Consider the following 8,013-nt stretch of genomic DNA (forward strand, 5'->3'; position numbering starts at 1 on the left):
CACTTAAGTGCACTTACCCAAAGTGTGTATCCTTGAAAATAACTTTTGCTAACATTCTTTGAAAGGGATTTAAATGTAATTTGAAGATCTTATGTGATGCATTTTTAAAATTCATGATGCAAGGTACTTGGGCATCATCTACATATGGTATCATTTGGGTTTTGTGTATTTGATATAAAGCAGGGAATGAAGGTTTTATTATTGCATTCGCGAGTGATTATTGCATTTTTTTGCTGCAAATAAAGGCATAAGATTTGCAACCCAGCAAATGTGATGACATATTTTGTGTCCTTTATGGGAGTTCTTAAACATCTCAAAACTGGTTCATTTTAACTGGACTTTACTATAAAACAATTGGAACTTGACAAATCTCTGGACGTTGGTTAACTATGTTGCCATTCACTATTGTAAAGATGATCCTACCATCTAAACCAGAAGTCTGCATTTCATAACTAGAGTGCCCTTTAGAGAGATACTGGTATTTTATCCCAGAGCTATTTTTAGTGTATGAATTGACATGCTAAATTGAGTTACTATGTGAGTTTTTAAAAAAACATTATGCGGTTAAAGACTAAGTTAACACATAAAAGAGATTTGACCAAGTTCTCAGTCACTAAAATAAGCTTAAATTTGAAGAAAGTAAACCGATGAAATATTATTGATATCCTGACATATTACGTTTTGGGTGCTTGTGGCAGTTTACTTTGAGATTATTTTTAAAAAGAAATAATGTCATATCAGACAGACACATCAGCTGTTGTTAGGTTATGACAGATTGGCACCATTACTTTCTTTGTTTAACAGATAATTTTATCTGAAAATGTCAATGCCCTTTTGTCCCTTCTTTTTCTTATTTCTGAGTTGACCTATAGTGCTTACTGGACTGTAATAGTGATGTACAATGTTGTGCTGCATGAAACATAGATTTTCTGTGAGGTTTAAGAAAGAATGTTCAACATAAACAAAGTACAGCACTGAATATTATTTCTTCAGTTGTTGCACCACTCTTCCAAGACCATATGGTAGTTAGATACCTAATATGGATGCATCTTTTGTAGATCTTGGCTGGGCTCTTTAGAGTTGTCCTAATTTGTCTTCACAAATGCTGCTTGGGATGTAAAGTATGCATGCTGCTGAACCAAGCATCTGAGTCTTTAAGCACTCAAAAACACAAGAGATTAGAAAAAAAATGGAAAATGCTGAATAAGGAATATATTGCATTCACCAAATGGTTCTTGTACAAAACTGACCAAATTTGATTCCTTTTGAAAGCAATGTTTTGGTACTTCTTCTCATCCCTTTAACTGGCTGTTCTGTTTGCGCAGTGAGGTATGCCGAGGTATGCCGAGCTTCTGGGCATGGCGTACTCTACCAGGAGCAAGAAAACAAAATCACAGAAGTTAGCAAAGGAAGCTGCAACTTTTCTTCAAAAGTAGGAAAAAGGCAGTGAGTGGAGAAAAGTCTGATTTAAAACAGCGAAGATTTTAAAGTAAGAGAAGAGTCAAGACCTCTGGTGTTTTGGTGAGCTGCAGAATAAGGCTGGGGTTTGAGACATTGTTGTGGAAAGGAGCTATATCCACACCTGTCCAGTAGAAACCCAATGGGTGAGCTGTTAAATTACTCTGAATGACTTTACCACAGATTTCTTACATCGTTTACTACTATTTGATTTTAACTTGTTCTTCTGAGTAAATGACTAAGGCACCTATCTGAAGTTGGTAGTTCTCTTCTTCCATGAAGCAGGTTTGAGGCTAATGGTGTTATTTATGCCCTGAATGCAACATTAATTTGGACATGAAAGGGCAAGACAGCATGGTTTCCTGACTGGTTGAAGTCCATCAGCCACAAGAGAGCTAAGAGGCACGGAGATTTTGAAATGACGTTATTTCCCCCACCCCCATGAAATTTTCTTTGCAAAATCTGGAGAAGTAGGAATGCTTTTCAGGACCCAAAAAGTTAAATTTAGGCCTTTCTGGCACCCAACTGATTCTTGCTACCTTCCATAAAATCTTCCAAAGTTCCAACTTTAAGGACTCTTGTCAGAGGTTTCCAGATTAGAGATTGGCCCAATATCATTTTGAATTTTCTGTGAAATTTTCACAGTATAAAGTGTCAGAGATTCCATATCGTTGCAAAGCACAATTCCAGGCTGCTCTACTCCAAATATTCTTGGCCAATGGAATATCTGGGCCATTTTGTGTGTAGAATGGGGAATAGAATAGATAGTTGATCTTAAAAACCATGGAAAAATTAGTAAGTATGAGATTTAGAGGGGATGATTTAAAACTGGAGTGAATTGTTGAGTAAATGACCTGTGTTTTTCTTGTATTATGTTCAGAGGTAATCTGAGTTATTAGAAAGGCTTCCTGGATGTGGTAAGAGTACATATAGTTTTGACATGTTGGCTTTACAGGAGTTTAGGAGTTGAAATGAAAGAAGTGTTTGTTGCAAGATAGAAAATCAAGCTTTTTAAAGGCAATTTTAATTTGACAATATTTATCCTATTGCAAAATATGGATAGGAAGATACTTTCAATGAATTTAATTTAGCAGGAAAGAGTAAGGTCATGCTTATTAGCATTGCCTAGCCATGGTCTTCTTTACCTTGTTAATCTGGTCATTCAAAAATACTCTACCAAAATGTTTCCAGAGGATATCCTCCACATGGCAAATGAAATTACAATTATTACTCCTTGGATTCAGGCCATACCTAAGTTATATTGTAAATGCACCTGCAGTCATTTCTTTGTTCCAGTCACGAGCAAAATTACCTTGAATGCAATCTTCTTCTGAAAGGTTTTCTAATTTTTTGACCTTGACAACGTAATTTCCTTCTTGAAGGTTCATTGGTTTGGCTATAGACATTGAACCACAGTGAGGCAATCAAAAGTAACCTTCATGATATTTATAAAAATACCTCAGATTTAAATGCAAATATGTAATCCTGCATATATTACAAATTAATTGTTTTGCAATATATTTTAAATTATCTTCATATTTTTCTGATTCATACGATTATGGCTTTCTCATCTTGCCTTTAGAGTACATATTTGATGGTCTTCTATAGATTCACCTTTACATTTTTTGCATACTTTTTAAAGATTTGAATATTAAAATTAACTCTAAAAATTCCAAGTTCAGTTTCGTTAACACACTGGAAAACAAAGTCAACTTTCTTGGCATATTCCTTGAGGTTTATAGCAACCCATGCTCTACAATAGTATTTCATATGTTTTTATCTCGAGATCTATAACACTTGCATGTGTTCCTCTCCACTGTATCTTCATCAAAATACGATAATTATCTAATCACAGGCACACCAGCGGCTAGGCCTTAATCTCAGGAATTTACTCTGTGAACCGCTGTGTTATTTATTCCCTCTCTTTAAAGCACTGCTTAGAACCCTCTCTCTTTTTGACCAAATCCTTGGGCCACCTGCCCTGATATCACTATATATGATTTGATCAAATTTTGTTTTGTATTCCCCTGCAATGCACCTTAGTAAGTTTGGTGTAATTAAGCTATCTACATAAATACAAGTGTTATTCCTAATAAAACTCACATTAAGTTCATAAACTCATAGCCCTTTCTTTATACCCACAAAGTATATTTAGCCCAAGTTCTGGTTCTCTCCAAATGCCAGAAGGAATGCATGCTGTCCTGCTCATTTTGCTATCTCTTTCAGTTTGGACAATTGCAACTTTACAAATTCTATTTCATTTCCTTTCCATCTACATTGTGCCCCATGACTCTTCTGATCAGAGTTTGTAGTATACATACCAGAGGTACAAGAGCTCATCCATCTGAAACTCAATTAATCACTGCTATCTCCTGAAAATGTTACCCTCTTTTAATCAAACTCTGTTTGCTGTTGTCTGACCAATTTGCAATCTAATTTGTTACTTTGCTGTGGGTTTCATAAGCACCAAATTTTACTGAAGTGCTTTATCACAATCTATTTTAAAGCCTAAATCTATAACCTTCATTTGATTTCCTACATAAAATTATTCCACAGCACAACCACAAAAATGTCCAATAAATTTGTGTCGCATTTTCTGACATCCCTGAAACTGTGTTGCCTTCCATTAATCACATTGTGCTTTCAATGGAAGATCATGAATTGCATTTCCTATAATTATTTGAAGTTTTTTTTAAACCATGAATGCCAAATCTGTTGGTCTATAATTTCAATGCATTATGCTTAAAAATATTAATTTGCTACATTATTATGTAAAGTTTTTTTAATCTATGTCATGAGCAAAAACAATTCATTTTATTTGAGGGTAGCATTGTGGCATATTCCATTGAAACAGCAAATTATAGTGTCACAGAATAGATTGTCTCCTGTGATCTCCAAAGGCTTGAGTTTCCAATCGCAGCTGTGATACTATGGAGAGGTGCCAAGCCAACTGCTTGGTTGAGGGGGTGGGGGTGGGCATACCAGTGGTTGGTGGTTGGTTGGATGAGTGGTGGAACATGAATTAGAACAGCACTGGAGAACATCAAAACTGAGCAGTATTAACAAAAGTCGGCAACATTTGAACATCTCTGGCATGCTAACAGTTAGTTCTGACTCAAAGGCAAGAAAAATATGCTATGAAAAGATATTAAAATTCTCAACATTGAAGTTTTTAATTGCTGAAAATAGTTCTGCTGTATTATGTTATTACTCTGAAAGCGTTTCTTAAAATATATCATACTTCAGGCACCCTTTTTAGTTGTCCTGACTGTCCTGAAACATGATCAAGAGGGAGGGGCAAATTACTCCCTTTTAAAAAGAGCATCAAAAGTCCAACGTTACAAATCAAAATGAACTCCTATTCGATAACTAATGATTAGATACCCAATATGGCAAGTACAGGTCTGTACTAAAAATGTAACATAAAACATAATAGTCAAAGTTGCATTCCAAGATGTTTGTTATGGACTGGTGGTCATTAATGGGTGATTAATGATACAGACTGCGGGACAAAAAGGGTGCAAGGTGACCTTAGATCACTGAAATGCTTACACAGCAGTGGAAAAAAAAGTCTTGTTTATAAGTGAAACCAGCTTGCTGCAAGGAAGAATTTAGTTCATAGAACTAAATGGGGAAAAAAAGCCATACCTGAATCAAATGTTCTGATAAATGGAACTTCAATGTACTGAAATTGATGCAAAGTATGTCAATTTGTGTAAATATTTAAAGTTTTATTTGTTTTAAGTTTTGAAGAGGTTCCTTGAATGTGAATTAATATTTCTTGACATTCATTACACAACGTTTTGATTTCACAATTCTTGCATCCACTTTGTGATATTGTCCATAAAGGAGATTTCATTTAAATATCACTATTAAAATTGGCAATGAAGCGTTACATTTAAGGGCTGTCTAACCGTCTCAGTATATCTATAGCTAATTTATATTTTATTGCTACCCCCAGTTGAAGGGGAAATGATATAAACAATTGAAAGAAGTAAATAAATAAGAGCAACCCATCATTAAACGAATCCCCTCCTGAGTGTAAATTTAACTTAGCAAAGTGATATTTAATGTTTTTAAAATAATATTTATTCAAGTAAAAAGTCAATTTCTTGATGTTAGCTAAAAGAAAAAGATCAATAATGTTTATTTGGTTCCTAATACGGAATAAAAATTGCAGGAAGAACCTAATGATGTCTAGGTTCTATTATTTATTACTGAATTAGAATTAAAATAGAATAGTTGTATTCAAAGAGATGTAATTTAATGTGATCAACAGACTTTTTTTCTGTTTATAATTTTCGACTCTAAGTATTAAGAAAGAAACAGGCAGTGTCTTGGATATGAATCATCAAAATTATAACTTTTCAAACTGTACTGCTTTTCACATGTATAGATCAAGTTGATTCTATATTCTATTTCAAATATTTTCCCAATTGCATCTCTGCTTTATTTTTAACCTCAAACATAAAAATAAGCATTGAAGTCAGAGCAAATCACCTCCACAGGTGAAGAAGCAACTCCAGTTGAATCTAAATAATGCTTTGTTACCATTTGAACTATCCTGAAAATTCTTTGCTTGAAATGACTATTTTTATTCTCTGAAATACTAGCAACAGTTTTGATGAAGTGCTTCCTCAGTCAAATTTTATATTGCAAAGAAAACCAAATTCAATGAAAATTTATTTTTCATTTGTCATGTGAGATGTATTTATAATGGGTCACACAGAGGTGAGAACAAACATTAAAACATATTTGAACTAATACCAGAACGTCAGAAAAAGCTCCAGAAGTTCAATCTGAGATAATCGCAAGATCTGGAATTTACAATAACAAACTCTTAATAAATCTACCTGTCACCAGCCTTCCTCTGAGGGAGGAACAAAAGGTCATATAAATGGCCACATTCCATCATAAAAAAAATCAAAGTTAAAATGAGGTGCCTGGAGACTAAAATGAGAGTTTTAAGCAGCTGTAGTCCTTAAATTAGGTAAAAGTAATTTTAAAACTATTTGCTTTACCTAGCTGGCTATGTATAGATAATGATCTCAGGTCCACAAAGAAAAGGGTGATAAATGAAAGGATTCAAATTTTAAAAGTGGGTGACAAAAAATTCTTGATTCTTGTTCTACATTGCCAGAAGTATAGAATAAGGCGCAGAACAGATTCCAGCCATGGAAAGAAGTTTACGCAGGTAGTAATTTGTCTATCCCCTAACGTGCCACTGCGATATTGCCTCAGCCATGAAAATACAATGTGCTGTTGAAAACTTAGTTTCCTGTTTAGGTAAAAATAAATGATGAATGGTTTCATCTGTACACAGTGCCTATTGTAATCTGTTTAATCGCTGAAAATAAGTGGCACAGCGATTATATGTGTGATAAATTTAGAAATGTGTGTTTCAATTTTAGACTTTTTAAAAAAAACTAAAATTAATCTCACTGTCATTAACAAAGTCTCTGCATTCTTGAACTATGGTTAACACCATTGATACCTCAAGTTGTTTATGTTACGGCAGGATGTTGCATATGCTGCATAATCGTTGATTTTTCACAAAACAAAAGTCCAATTTGTTTGATTATTTTCCTGGTAATTTGTTGCTAAGCTATCTGCTTACATTAGTACAATTTTGTATTTATATTGCATCTTGAACATACTCAATGCCTGGAGACATTGTTGTAATCATATGAAAAATGGTCCATGAGTCACAGAAGGCTCTGCAATAGGACGACTGACTAAAAGCTTGATTAAAGAGATCAATTTGAAGATAGACCTTTTTAATGTAATTTTCTGTTGAAATCAGCAGAAGTGTTGGCTAGTTTCATGTTGTATTTTACCAGTGTGTATTAAGTACTATCTTTTGCTTTTAGAAGGAGGTTTTGTACTTTAGACACCAAATGTACTTCTCTTTCAGTGTATTTTAGCTTCCATTTGCTTGTACTGAAAATAGAGAAAGAGGATACTCTTCTTTGGATGGGGAGTGGATATTTATTGTGGATCGCCATGGAATTCTGCCAGTAAGCATTTTTTATGTGTGAGAAAACTGGTTAAAAATTGTGATTAATTTAGTCCCTGATTACACCCAACCACATTCCAAATGCTGAAGGCAAGCCTTCACTGTCACTAGGATGCTTTACTTACTAAAAAGTAATTACCTTTGATTGATAATCATTTTGGTTTTGATGGTTTTTTTCTCTCTTCCCTCTCTCTTGCTATTTGCTTCCACAGGATATATTCCTGAAAACTGGAGGAAAGGGAAATGGAATTGGACTTTTTTTAAACCTCAAACTTGATCCTGGGAGTTTTGTGGGGGTGGGGGGAAAGCAGTCAAAGTCATAGAAATGATCTCATGCACGCAGATTGTGAACAGGAAAAGAAAGCTGCCGACTGTTTGCGTGCACAGATCTGGGAGCTGCCCTGTGCACCATCTATGCCAGGTTTCTGGCAGGAAAAGAGTGCTTTTTAAAGTTAATAAACTGAAGGATGCCGGGGCAAGAGGCTGGCGGCAAAGCAGCATAACCTGCACAAATGAGCTCTAATTCAACCTAATGGGCA

The 8,013-nt window shown here is 34.7% G+C and overlaps 1 long non-coding RNA gene across 1 annotated transcript; it reads right to left on the reverse strand.

Moving 5' to 3' along the window:
* Positions 1-1,189: 1,189 nt before the first annotated feature.
* LOC148149424 (uncharacterized) lies at positions 1,190-7,649 on the reverse strand. The gene is made up of 3 exons (XR_015757772.1): positions 7,614-7,649; positions 2,771-2,854; positions 1,190-1,368 (listed from the first exon to the last, which is right to left on the reverse strand). It is a non-coding gene; the product is annotated as an uncharacterized LOC148149424 (long non-coding RNA).
* Between the last annotated feature and the right edge of the window lie 364 nt (positions 7,650-8,013).

This window comes from Chiloscyllium plagiosum, unplaced genomic scaffold (genome assembly GCF_037043375.1).
Source record: "Chiloscyllium plagiosum isolate Xiang-an unplaced genomic scaffold, Cpla_swu_hap1 HiC_scaffold_8, whole genome shotgun sequence".
In the NCBI taxonomy this organism is placed as follows: domain Eukaryota; kingdom Metazoa; phylum Chordata; class Chondrichthyes; order Orectolobiformes; family Hemiscylliidae; genus Chiloscyllium; species Chiloscyllium plagiosum.